We start from the raw sequence: 11,574 nt of genomic DNA, 5'->3' as shown, positions 1-11,574 counted from the left end.
AACACTGGACAAAAGTTGGCAGGAAAATAAATAAAAATTTCCATCTCTTGGCTGTTGTGACTAGAGCTACAGTAAACATGGGCGTGCAGGTATCTCTGAAACAATGATTTCATTTCCTAGATGATTGGGCAGTAGTGAGACTTCTGCGTTATATGGCATATCTAGTTCTTTGAGGAACTTTTAAAGTGTTTTCTATAATGGTTATGCTAATTTAAATTGTTTTCTGTGGTAGGTAACTAATTTACATCAGCACCAATGGTACATAAATGTTCTGTTTTTTTCTACATCATCACCAGTATTATAAAGCCCATTATTCCTGGGTGAAGTGACAGATCATCATTGTGGTTTTGATTTGCATTTTCCTGATGAAGTAAGGCTCAGTATTTTTAGAGAAACCCACTGGTCATCTTTATGTCATCCTCTTAGAAATGTCTGCTTAGATCTATTGACACTTTTTCTATTGTTTAAAGCCTTGCTATAGCCCGAATTCATCATATATTCTGAATAGTGACACATATACAATTTTCAGCTCTCTTCTCCCATTTTTTACTTCAATTGTTTCCTCTTGTGCAGAAGCATCTGAGTTTGATATGGTCCCATATGCTTTTGATTTTATCTCTTGTGCATTTAAGGGCTTGTCCAAAAAGCCTTCAACATTCTAATATTGTCAAATATTTCCTCTATTTTTTTTTCATGCAAAGACTGGCCTATCTTGAAAGTGTGTTTTTGCATCTTTGTTGAAAATCAATTGACATAGATGTACAGGATTAATTCCAGTTTTTCTATTCTGCCATTGTTCTGTTTGCTTCTATGCCAGAACTTTTCTGTTTTGATTGCTTCAGCTTGATAGTATATTTTTAAAGCAAGAAATGTGGTTATAATTGCTTTATTTTGTCCAAGACTTTTTTTTGTGTGTGTAATATATGGGTGTGTATATGTTCATGAGCATATAAACATTCATTCAAAGGGCCATTGAACGCATCAAATGCCTTCTGCAGCTATTGAATTGAAAGTGAGATTTTTGTCATTACTGTGTGGTGGAGCACGCTTGTTATTTGTTGGAATATCCTTTCATCCCACTTAGTCATGGTGAATAGTCTTTAAAATGGATTGTTGGGTTTGGCTTGTGAGTGTTTCCTTAAGGATTTATTTAGTCGTGTTCATCAAAGATACCACCCTGCAGTTTTATTACTGTGTCTCTGCCATCTTTTCTATCAGGATAATGCTGGCATCACAGCACATACTTGGAATAATTCCTTCCTCAATTTTGTTGGAGTCATCTAAGAAGAGTTGATATTAGTGACTCTTCAAACTCTTGGCAGGCTCTGCTGTGAAGGCCTCTGGCCTCGGCTTTCTTTTGACAGAACTTCTTCATTGCTATTCATTGTTACTGATCTTTCCAGGTTTTCTACTTTGTCCTGGTTTAATTTTGTCAAGGTGTGTCTGTCCAGGAATTTGTCCATTTTTTCTAGGTTAGTTATTAAATTTGTTGACATATAAATGTTCATAATAATCTCTAATGATTTTATTTCACCTGTGTTTGTTCCGTTGTCTCGTTTTTCATCTCCTCTTCTATGAGTCTTCTCTTTCTCTTACTTAGCTAGCTAAGGCTTTGCAAAATTTGTGTATATTATTGAAATAAAATTTTAGTTTTCCTGGGCAGTGATGGCACATACCTTTAGTCCTAGCACTCAGGAGGCAGAGGCAGTCCGATCTCCGAGTTCCAGGCCAGCCTGGTCTACACCATGAGTTCTAGGACAACCAGAAGTATACAGGGAAGCCCTGTCTCAAAAACAAAAACAAAAACAAAACAAAAAGTCCCTCAGTTTCACTGACTGGTTAGTGTCATTTTATTTGTCGTTATTTAAGTTATCTCTGTCTGAACTTTATTATGTTTTCTTTTCGGCTGATTTTGGTTTTAGTTTATTCTTGTTTTCCTAGATTTTTAGAAGGTAATGTGAATTATTTGACACACACACACACACACACACACACACACACACACACACACACACACTTTTTCCCTTCCTTATGTTGTCCTGATGTAGCTGCTTGTGATGTACTTTCCTCTTGAAACTACGATTACTGTGGGACATGTTTTGTTATGTCGTGTCTTCTCCTTTCATCTGTTTCAAGTTATTTCTTCTACACAGAATTACTGTTTAAAGATCTGTTTTATTTTCATTTATGTGTCTGTCTGTAGGAATGTATGTAGGTGCCTGCGGGGACCAGAAGTGAGCATCGGATCACCTGGAACTTGGGTTATAGGTGGTTGTGAGCTGTTTAATGTGAGTAGTGGAAACCAAACTTGCAATTAGCCTCTGGAAGACTAGCAAATGCTTTTGACCATCTCTCAAGCTTCCTCACAGAATTACTTGTCTTGGGGGAAAAAAATGGAAGAATGGTAGTATTGTGCATAGTAGTAGAAACAAGTTTATTAGACAGTGATCATGAGTCTGTTGGTCAGGTGTCCGGCCCTCTAGCAGGGATCCCACTACTTAGGTGATGGAAGCAGAAAGATCGTATGTAGAGTCTGATGCCAGCCTGAGCTAGTGAAATTCTGTCTCAAATAAAACAAAACTCTCCTAAAAATTAAAACAAAACAAAACAAAACAAATGAATCTACAGGTTTAGGATGTGTCTTAGTTTGTTTTACATTGTGTGACCAAAAGCAACTTGAGGAGGAAAGAATTTACTGTCCATCAGGAAGGGAAGTCATGGCAGGCAGAAACCTGGAGTGGGGAACTGAAGCAAAGACCACCCAGGGCTGCAGCTGCTGTGTGTCCCTGGTGGACCACCCAGGGTTCCCTGTACAGGAGTGGTACCACCCCGAGTGGACTAGCTCCTCCTACATTAATCATTAACTAAGAAGACACACCACAGTTTTGTCTGCCAGCCAATCTGATGGAGTCATCTCCTCAATTGAGGTTCCTTCTTCTCAGGTGACCCCAGCTTGTGTTAAGTTGGCAAAAAAGCAAAACTAAATACCAAACAAAGCATCAACTAATCGGCACAGGATGCTTGAGTCATATTATTATAGGAGATAACTGGCACAGAACACTTCCAAAGGGTTATTGGATTTCTGTGGAAGTTGATAGGTTTTCATTGGATTTGCATCTTGTGCACCGTTTCAGCTCGAAAATATCTAAGGCCTATCACCATATTGTTTTTCTTTTTATTTGCTAATTAATTTGTGTGTGTGTGTGTGTGTGTGGTACTTAGAATTGCATCTTGGACTTCATGCTTGGTAGGCAAGGACCCTATCACTGAGCTGTGTGCCCACCCTGGTTACCATTTTCTAAGATAAAGACATAGGCCAAGGAAACAGGACACAAAGACAAAATGCAAATTTCCAGATGATTTCAACTAAGTTCATGATTTCTTTCTTGACCCACTGAAGGTTCAGGAGGAAGTTGTTTAACGTCTATGCATTGGTACAGCCTTCAACTTTTTCATCCTATTAGTTTCTAGCTTTACCACTGTGGTTGGGTTGGAAAATGTGTATATATATTCAGTATTACTTCAGTTCTTTTAGAACTGTTGAGACAAAAAGAAGCCATATTTTAAAGACACAAAAAGGCAAATGGTAGATTGTTGGAAAGGAGTGTATGACATTAGCACCAGTAAAGGAAACACTGATTTGGCTATGTCATTATTAAAAAATAGATTTCAGATCAAGGAACATTATCAAGAACTTATCATTGCTTACTAATGATAAAAGATTGAGTTCTTCAGAGGGTATGCAAATTTTAAGCACATGTACACATAATACAGCTTCAGGATACAGGAAGAAAATCTGGGAAACAAAAGGAAAAGTAATCATAACAGCTGAAGACTTTGGCAGGCACAGGAGAAGCTCTGGACATTGCTCCTTTGTAAAGAACTGACATTGTCAACAGGCCTTGGTCAGAAACATAAAGACATTTATATTAACAACTGCACCTCGTCAGAGAAGCAGGCTCCAGACAGCCTTCATCATCCAAAACACTCACCTGTGTGTAGCTCAGGATGCTGTGGTAGCTCCTGCCATCCAGTTACCATAACAGAATGCCAGTCGTGGGAACAGCCAGAACTGTTTACATGGCCAGCCTTGCCCATGAGGAGGCACAGGCCGCAGCTTTCTCCTTGAAGGCAGGGATTAGGGGCATCTGTGGGGCAAACTGCAGTGAGGGAGGGAGAATTGGAGGCAGGGAAAAGGGAAGTGGTGGACTGTTGTTTGAGTAAAGAAACATGCTCAGAAGGTAGTGGTAGAAGCAGTGTGTTCCTAGGGTGGAGTTTAAGCCATCAGACATAATACTTTCACACTTGTGATGGCTCAAAGCAAGAGTTGCTGCTTTTCTTAAGGTTTTAGGCAAAAGTGTGGCAATAAGACCCAACTAAGTAGATGTGTAGTTGTTTGTTTGGTTTTTTTTCTCTTTGCTCTTTGGGGACCCACCACCCAGATCCCAAATAAATACGTGAGTCTTATTCTTACTTATGAATGCCCGGCCTTAGCTTGGCTTGTTTCTAGCCAGCTTTTCTTAACTTAAATTATCCCATCTACCTTTTGCTCCTGGGCTTTTACCTTTCTCTATTCTATGTACCGTTCTTTCCTTATTCCATGACTGGTTGTGTGGCTGGGTGGCCCCTGGCATCCTCTCTCCTTTTCCTTTTCTCACTCCTCCATCTTCTCTTTTTCTCCTTCTATTTATTCTCTCTGCCTGGCAGCCCTGCCTATCCCTTCTCCTACCTAGCTATTGGACGTTCAGCTCTTTATTAAACCAAGCAGGTGTTTTAGACAGGCAAAGTAGCACAGCTTTACAGAGTTAAACAAATGCACCATAAAAGAATGCAGCACATCTTTGCATCATTAAAACAAATATTCCACAGCATAAAAGAATATAACACGTCTGTAACAATAATTCCACAACATAGATGAGAAGTGGAGAAAGGTAGAGAAAGATATAAACAATCCGTCTTTGGTATTTAAGCATGCTCTTTATTTAGGTTTAAATAGGAAGGATTTGGGCATAGGAAGGATATGCACAGTGACGCAGTCTGTTCAGAGTGGACCGACTGATCCCTGTGTCAGTTCTCCAAGGCGCAGGGAAGTCGTCGCTGCTCTCATGACTGGAGGGGAGTGATCTGACTATGGCAACATTTCTATCCCAGTTTTCCCTGCCCTTCTTTTTCCTGATCTCCCACAGCCCCAGTGCCAAGGCGGACCATGGAAGCCAGAACCCTTCTTCTCTCAAATAGTCATAAGCCCCAGGAGTGGTATTTCAGCCTTCCCCTTCTATTCTGTGTAGCAATGGCTAAGAAGAAATTTCCTGACCTACATGACCTGATAAGACATTCCAGGAGGGGTCTTATCCTAAATGAGTGAGGAACTAACACTGCATGGAAAGGCCAGGAAGAGTCTGGAGACAGGCCATCTAAGGGCTCCCACTCAGCCTATTTATGTTTGTTCACACTGTTCAATGTTCAGTCACATTTCTACTGTCCATTGCTGCCCGGACTTCATCAAATGCAATCATAAAGCTAGATGGTTCACCCTGGGTCTTTAGATGGTCTATCTCAAGGCTCCCACATCATGTCAAACTTTGATCAAATATATTTGCTATGTTTTCTTCTTATTAGCCTCTTTCCTTAATAGAGGTGTTGACTCTGTGCTTTATGATGGACAGAAAAGGAATGATCTCCTTTGATGTCATTACACCAGAAAAAGTCAGCTATGAGGAACTGGAAGGGTAGCATGATCATATCACATAATGCCTTAGTCAGAGGCTAGCTGGTCTTGTTGCCTGGCTCATGCTAAGGGCCAGTATTTCATTAGCGAGCATTTTATTATGACCAATGGCAAAGGCAAGCAGTTCAGCTCATCACTTGTTGGTAAAAAAAAAAGAAAAAAAAAGAAAAAAAAAGAGGCTGTAGCATGAATCTTAAAGAGTCTTATCAATAAGAACAAACCTGAAGCCAGGTATTGGGGTGAATGCTGGAAGATCAGAGAAGCAGAACAAGCTACAGCTTCCTCACCTTGCCAATCCCTCAGCTGATCCTGTTTCCTCAGACTGGAAGCCTCTGAGTCCTCATCCAAATGGATCTCAGCTGAACTGTGCCACTCAAAAGCCTAAAAGCTTGACCAGCCAAAAGCTTCTAGTTCCTGGTTTTCACGCCTTATATACCTTTCTGCTTCCTGCCATCACTCCCTGGGATTAAAGGCTCGCTTTCTGGGATTAAAGGTGTGAGTCACCATGCTTGGCTGTATCCTTGAACACACAGAGATCCAGGTATATCTCTGCCTCTGGAATGCTAGGATTAAAGGCATGAGCTACCACTGCCTATCTTCTATGTTTAATATTGTGGCTGTTCTGTCTCTGACCCCAGATAAGTTTATTAGCGTGCACAATATTTCGGGGAACACAATACCACCACAAGAGGCCCATCTGGGGTGGAGAGATGGCTCAGTGGTAAAGGCACTTGCCACTCAGATGTGAAGGCCTGAGTTCAATCCCAAGATCCTAGAGCAAAAGGAGCTTAGCAACTTCTGACCTCCACAGGCAGGTGCAAGCATGCAATACACACGTGCGCCTACACACGCACCGACACACCCACACCCACAATAATAACAAAGTAAAACTTTGGAAAAGAAGAGTGGTCGGTGAGTTCTAAGTCCTCTGAGCAGGGTGAGAGGCAAGAGGGCAAATAGAAACACTGCTTCCAGGCCTCCATTTGGGGGGCCTCCTTATCGGAGGCCCCAACCTTAGCTTTACTCCTCTCTACTGTAGAGAAATCCTTTTTGTGCAGACCTAACGATCACAGGGTTCTTTCCCTTTTTGCAGGAGTTCCTTTCTTTCTTTGCAACAGCAATTTTGCATTAAAGTCTCTCCTGGATGTAGATTTTCTTTTATTTTTGAGTTTAGTTTTTAGACCGCTTAGCTCTGGAAACACTAACAGATCTTCCAGGAAAAGAGTTCTTATTGCCATAGTCTCTCTCTCCCGCCGTGTTCCTTCCAAAAGGTCTCTCCTTCTTCGGTGTGGTTTTTTAATCTAACAGTGTATTCTGGGAAGAAGCCCTTTATCAGGAATGTCGTGCATATTTTCTGTAAACAATGCCTTTTGCTGAACAGGTCTTACATTTTGATTCAATACTGAATATTCTTTTTCCTCTATCACTTAATGTGGGGTTTTAAGGCTGCATACATAAAAGAGATTGGTTTTTTGTTTTGTTTTCTTTTTCTTTTTCTCTCCCTCTCCGGTCTACTTCTCTTTCACTCATCACCAGGCTCCACCCTCAGCTTCTGTCCCATCGTATATTTGGAATCCTAAAAGTTTTTTTTTTTGGAGAGAATTTCTCCACTCTTTCAATTTCTCCAGAAGTTTCTGTAGAACTGCACAATTATATTTTCACTCCGGAGGTGCCTGAAAGGAGACCACGGGCAAAATCAGATTTAGTATGCGCTAAGGAAAAACCAGTTATGACCTCGCTCACACATTCATTTCGACATTCCTGACCTTTTATGGAAAAACTTCTCTTTGGATTATCTGTTGATTGGATAACAGCAATCACATCTTTAGTTTATTATGCAAAGTCATTTAGCACGAGCTCATTTTTATATTTTTATGGAAGTCACGATTGTGCCTTTTGAGAGAAGTTATCCCTTGATGAGATCGCTGCACTCGATATTTCTAAAAGACATCCCAGAGCTACTTCCGAAATCAATGCAACCTTGACCAAAGCTTCTAAGGTCCAGTGTCCTTCTTAACATCCGCCAGCACGCCTGCTGACCTCCCGCGGGCGACCAGCAGGGAGCAGCAGTGGATCCCGCAAGCCAGGGCGGGTCTCGGGGTTCCTCCGCTACAGTGCTCTGCTCTTCTGCGCCCTCTGGTTGGGCTGGGGAATTCCTTCCCATTTTCTTTCTTTTCTTCAGTCTCCTGCTCGTGTTCCTCCCGGTTTCACTCAGATTCCTAAGCGAGGGCTGAGAATTGCATCCCTTGAGGTGATACTTACGGTCTCCGCGGGTGCCCGCCTCCTTACTGTCCCCCAACAATACCCGGGGTCCCCCTTACTGCCGGGGTCCGGCAACCTCTCCACCCCTGAAGGGAAACTTATAAGGTCTGCAAGGTGGTGGCAAGTGTCTGGGACACCCAGTGGCTGCAATAAATCAGGAAGAAGCATTACGAAGTGTTATTCGATAAAAGTATAAAATAAAAGTATAAAATGACATTCATGCCTTTTTATAAAGAAATATTTTAATACTTTTAAAACTAGGCAATGCACACATTTGTAAGATTATTAAGCCCATCCTACCTCCAAGCATTGGTGGTTCAGTGGTAGAATTCTCGCCTGCCACGCGGGAGGCCCGGGTTCGATTCCCGGCCAATGCAAGAAGACCTTTTTCCTCTCTAAAAGAACAGCTTGAAAATATAATTTGCCTCAGAATCAGACGTTTTCCTTCCTTCCTTTTTCGATTACTTGTATATGTTAATCATATTTTAATAAAAATCGCTCTTTCAAATGAATAGGACTAATAGGTTAGGGACAAGTTGTTTTCTTAAACAGTGACTTTTATCTATCTGAGGCCATTTGAAATAAAAATTTTCTGAACTGATTTTATTAGATCTGAATCTTTAATTAAGCCGGCCAACCATCTTTTTAAAAGGGCGGTGTTCATGTGATTATATAAAGTTATGAATTTAAACACTGAGTGTTGTAGTCAGCAGAGTGGCGCAGCGGAAGCGTGCTGGGCCCATAACCCAGAGGTCGATGGATCGAAACCATCCTCTGCTAGTGTGACCTTTTTATTTTCGCCACAAAGAAAATCTATAGAACTAAACTTTTATCAACTTTCTACCGTTTGCTTATAGAAGCGGAAAATAATACCAATTAAAGCGTCATGCGATTAATATTCCTTCAAGCTCAAAAAACGCGGTTTCATATAACTGGGAGATGGTAACAATCTCAGAACGGTGATATTAAACCCAGCGTCCAAAATAGCACGTCTGTACGCCACCAGACTGCATAATACAAACGCACAGTTCAGAGGAGCTGCTACTTATAGCTATTACTTATAACTCGGATTTAGAGTGTCAGCGAAAGTGACAACGAGTAGCCGTTTGCTCCTGCTCCGTTTTCCTCCTTGCCACTTATTACTACCACCAGCTCAGTGTGGTGTGCTTTCTTTACCCCCTTGGCAGTGTGGGAAGCTCATTTTCTAGGACCGACCGGGGTTAATCTGTTCCTGCTCTGTAGTTTCCACTGTACCATGAGCCCGGCCTGGTGACACTTGACACATCTTAGATACCGGTGATATCTAGTTCATCGTGCACCAGAATTTAACATTGTTCTTCAAGGATTACAAAAATAATCAAATGGCATTGATCTATTTATTTCACATTATAACACATGGACTATAGGTCTCATATTTAAAGGAGGGAGAGGAGGAGGAGAGGGAATTTTGAGGAAGAAAGAGATAGAGAGTTAGACAGACAGACAGACAGATAGATAGATAGATAGACAGATGAGACTCATAAAATGGAAATATTCTCCAAAACCATTGCAGTCATATTATCCACTCCAGTTCTCAGTTTTCAACCTCACAGACTGAACACAGACTCAGTTTATCTAAAACAATTGTAGAGAAACGAAATATGATTTCTGTTCTGGGCCCTATTTAAGAAATGAATTTTCAGTTTGTTCGTGGATATTGTGATAGTCATTTACAGAACTTGTTTTTTTTTTTTTTTTAAGCGGCGAATTCAATTGACCTCCTAATTATTTACAAGCATGAGCTCTCCTTCCGTATGGAATTTTCTATTAGCAAATGTGGTTATTATTGTCAAAGTAATAGGATCTAGAGTCATGGAGGATGGCAGTCCCTGGTCACATCTGTAGGGAGCTATCTAGGTTAGCTTAATTGAGATGGGAAGACCCACCTTAAACATGGGCAGTTCCATTCCATGAACTGGGGTCCTGCACTGAGTCCAAAGGAGAAGTGAGCTGAGCTTCCTGGCTATGCATACCCGTGGGACCAGTCCCTCCTCAAGTGTCTGCCACAATGACTTCTCTGACTTGACCCCTTAGACCTGTATGCCACAGCCAACCTCTCCTCTCTTAAGTTGCTGTTGGTAGTGGTTGGGTATGTATTTGGTCCTAGCAATGTCGAAAAGTAACTAATACTGTTACAGAAAGAGTATGTCCTTGTAATGAGCAAGCACTCTGCACAGAGACGAAGGATAACAGGGCTTATCTGGCTCTTAGCAAATGCCCGAGCAAGAGTTGGTATAGAACAGAAGATTTTCCCAACGTCCGTACACTATAGGTTTATGCATTCTACAACACTATCATCCTTAAACGACATTTTGAGGTCCCGCCCAGGCTACAGTTTGAACAATTTAAAAAGACAGGAGGCTGCAAGTGGGAGATTCACACAGCAAAGATAATGCCGGAACTATTTCTGTAGCACACCAGTATTGTTCTTTTCCATGTAGCCGTCATCCAGGTCCATCTTGCCCACCTTGTAGAATTAGACTTCTCCACAGGGCAGACCAGAAGAACTCAGTGATTCAGGTTGAGGCATGTTCTTTGGGGGAATGGGCTTAACGGCTGGTCACTTCTAGTGAACCAACATTTCCATCCTAGCACCGGAAGTTTTGCTTATCTCTAACAGGCCTGGTTAAGCATACTACTTATTCTGAGAGTCGGTGCCCCTTAGCTAATTCTACTTTGTGTGATTTTATGTCTCCCAAGCAAATCTATTAACAAATCCTTTATAACATGAATCCCATTACTTTGAGTCTCTTCTACTTCAACACGGCAAGTATAAAATCAAAAGAGAACAGCTGTGTGAAGGTACTTTTGAGCCAGCATAGGGCCTAGAGGCAGAAGAATCAAGAGTTCAAAGTTGTCCTTGACTATATAGCCAGTTCAAGGACAGCTGGCCTATATGACACCTTGTTTCAACAAACAACACAGAGTCATTTTGAGAGAGAGCACCTATGGGAAGATTGCTTTCAAGGGAAGCACATTTTCTTTGTACAACAAATCCTTTTCCCAAGGCTGAAACAACTCTTTTCGAGTTCACATTTGTGAGTGAGGCATTTTTAGAAACAGGCTGTTTCTGATGGAAGTGCCTTTGAGATCACTTCTAACTCAGAGAGAAGGGAGCAGGAAGAGTAGACACTCCAGAAAATTACACAGAAGGCAGTGGAGTGTGGTGGGCAGCGCTACAGCCTCTCATTCTTCAAATCATTTACACACTTTAGAGCTCTGGACATTGAGTATGGAGATTTCCCAACCTCAGAATTTCCTAGACAGGACTAGAAACTGTGTGGGGCAACAGTCTCCGGGCAGAGAACTGAGTGTCACTGGTGAGGTCTGGAGAAGGAGAGGGGGACTGAGACCCACTTATCAGCCTCACCTTCTTGCCACAGTCAACATCTGGAAAAAACGGGCATCTTATCAGTTACAGTCAGTCTCTATTGAGTTGTAAGATATCCTGACCATCAAAGGCAGCCGAAGACCCCCATTACTATAGTTAGGTTAATCCCTGAAAGGGCATAAGATCCCCTGGAATTGTCTTTGTCCACCTCCAA

The 11,574-nt window shown here is 41.6% G+C and overlaps 2 non-coding genes across 2 annotated transcripts; both read left to right on the top strand.

Moving 5' to 3' along the window:
- Positions 1 to 8,296: 8,296 nt before the first annotated feature.
- Trnag-gcc (transfer RNA glycine (anticodon GCC)) lies at positions 8,297 to 8,367 on the top strand. Its single transcript has one exon. It is a non-coding gene; the product is annotated as a tRNA-Gly (tRNA).
- A 331-nt stretch (positions 8,368 to 8,698) lies between these two features.
- On the top strand, positions 8,699 to 8,770 carry Trnam-cau (transfer RNA methionine (anticodon CAU)). Its single transcript has one exon. It is a non-coding gene; the product is annotated as a tRNA-Met (tRNA).
- Positions 8,771 to 11,574: the final 2,804 nt, after the last annotated feature.

This window comes from Peromyscus californicus, unplaced genomic scaffold (assembly GCF_007827085.1).
Source record: "Peromyscus californicus insignis strain IS unplaced genomic scaffold, ASM782708v3 Scaffold_8__1_contigs__length_139910024, whole genome shotgun sequence".
Classification (NCBI taxonomy): domain Eukaryota; kingdom Metazoa; phylum Chordata; class Mammalia; order Rodentia; family Cricetidae; genus Peromyscus; species Peromyscus californicus.
Note: the sequence above shows the minus strand (reverse complement) of the source record. Positions and strands in the feature narration are given on the sequence as shown.